General features: G+C 34.9%; 1 pseudogene across 1 annotated transcript; it reads left to right on the forward strand.

Annotated features, from left to right (window-relative positions):
• The first annotated feature begins 215 nt into the window (after window positions 1–215).
• LOC145052006 (GDSL lipase-like) lies at window positions 216–1,881 on the forward strand (annotated as a pseudogene). The gene is made up of 5 exons (XR_013683900.1): window positions 216–525; window positions 608–729; window positions 809–1,006; window positions 1,093–1,343; window positions 1,424–1,881. The product of XR_013683900.1 is annotated as a GDSL lipase-like (transcript).
• The last annotated feature ends 396 nt before the right edge of the window (window positions 1,882–2,277 follow it).

Raw genomic sequence — 2,277 nt, forward strand, 5'->3', positions numbered from 1 at the left:
ACAAACCAAAAAGGAAAGATGGACTATAATTTTGGGACGGAGGAGTGTGATATAAGAGGGTTAAAGTTGTAAAATGAATTTCATATTAATCATATTTTTTATATGGATCCAAATCCCCATTTTTACAAAACACACAAAAAAAATCACAATTATTGCAAAGCTCTTTATAAAATGCACCAATTTTTACAAATTTCGCTGGTCCATGCATTATTACATTAAATATGCTTTAACTGGAAGGCAATAAGATCAACTTTATACATATGGCTCTTGCAAAAACCCATTTGGGTATCTCAGTTCTTGTTGTTTCTTATCTGTTGATCGTTACAGGTAGCGAGAGTTCTCAGGGGCATGTCAACAAACATGTCGCCCTCTTCATTTTCGGTGATTCACTTTTTGATCCTGGAAACAACAACTACATAAACACTACTACTGATCTCCAAGCGAATTTTTGGCCCTATGGCGAATCCTACTTCCATCCTCCAAGTGGGAGATTCTCCGATGGCCGTATCATTCCTGATTTCATCGGTGAAAATATCTATCTGATCAAACCACCACCAAACTATCACTCTGTTTTTAAATTCCTATATTAATTCCCTTCTGTTAACAGCTGAGTTTGCTGGACTACCTCTCATTCCTGCATATCTGGACCCCCATAATAATGAATTTCTGAATGGAGCAAACTTTGCATCCGCAGGAGCTGGCGTATTAGATGAAACACTACCTTCAAGTGTATGTGGATATACTTTTCTTCGTTTCTACCATTGAATCTCCTCATCTACTGATTTCAAGTATAAATTTATAAATGTAGATAACGCTCAAGACACAGCTACAATATTTCACTGATTTAGTCAAACAGTATAGGAAGAATTTAGGTGATGTGAAAGCCGAGCAGCTATTATCCGATGCCGTTTACTTGTTCAGTTGTGGAAGCAACGACTATCAAAGTAATTTATATCAGGAGGAGTACGTGGGAATGGTGATCGGAAACTTGACTCAAGTGTTTAAGGTAATTAACACAAATATATATTGTTTCCAATTACCTCCATCAATTAATATATATCTTCAATTATTATTATTTTTTTAATTAAAAAGGCAATCCATGAAAAAGGAGGAAGGAAAATTGGAATCAATATGCTCACACCATTAGGCTGTTTACTACCCATTCGTGCAAGACGACCAGGTAATTACTGCGATGAAAAACTTAACATCATATCAAGTCTACACGATAAAGGCACTTTCCAAGAAACTACAAGATCTGACTCAACAATGGGAAGGATTCATGTATTCAACGTTCGAGCTCCAAACTGAGATTACCAAAAGAATGAAAAACCCATCAAAATATGGTTGTACTCCTGTTTTTCATCGCGTTAATTAAATTCCCGAACTATCATCATTTATTGTTTGGCTTTGAATGGATTTGCAGGTCTTAAGGTAGGAGACAGTGCATGTTGTGGCATAGGACTTTTTCGATCAATTAATAGTTGTGGAGGGAAGAGGGAACCACAAGAGTTTGAATTGTGTGATAATCCTAACGATTATTTATTGTTCGATCCCTATCATCCTACTGAAGCAGCGAACCTGCAATTCGCAAAGCTGTTTTGGGAGGGAGATTCCAAAGTCGCATCACCCTACAATTTAAAAAGCCTGTTTCAAGGCATGCATGCTGATATTGTCCAACATACCAACTTAGCTGCTACATTCATGGACTAGTTCATCACAAGCTTGAAGACAAGTTTCTGTGCTCACGTGTTTTTTCTAGTCTCTAGCAGTTTATCTTCCGGTTCAACTTCACCAATAACATCTACAAGCATATGATAGAATATGTCCACATGATATAAGAATTTGGTAGAAGTAATAATGATTACCGAATATTTAGTAATTGATATATATTGAAAATATAGTTTCTTTAAAAATGTATTTAAAGGTTACCCTTTATCACAAGAAATTTAAAATTCAAAATAAGAATCTTATCCGTTACTAAAATTAAATGGTTTATGATTGTAGGGTATAATCTCCAAAATTTCAAATGAATGAAGGGTAAGGGTGTAATGGCGAATTCAAATTCAAATTTATAACGAAAGTGTATTTCATAGAAATTCCTTATTTGAAAAACAAAACGGGCAATATTATAAAATCGCATTCTTATACCTAGCATTTTGAAGAATATTGGTGGTTTGGTTTTGAAAAATGGTAAATGAATTAGGAGTTCTTGAATTCCGCAAATCATTAAGTTCTTAAAAGAACTTTCCTTTTTCTCTCCCTCTCTCTCTTTCTCTC

This window comes from Lactuca serriola, chromosome 5, assembly GCF_051521515.1.
Source record: "Lactuca serriola cultivar US96UC23 chromosome 5, Lser_US96UC23_V15, whole genome shotgun sequence".
Lineage (NCBI taxonomy): Eukaryota > Viridiplantae > Streptophyta > Magnoliopsida > Asterales > Asteraceae > Lactuca > Lactuca serriola.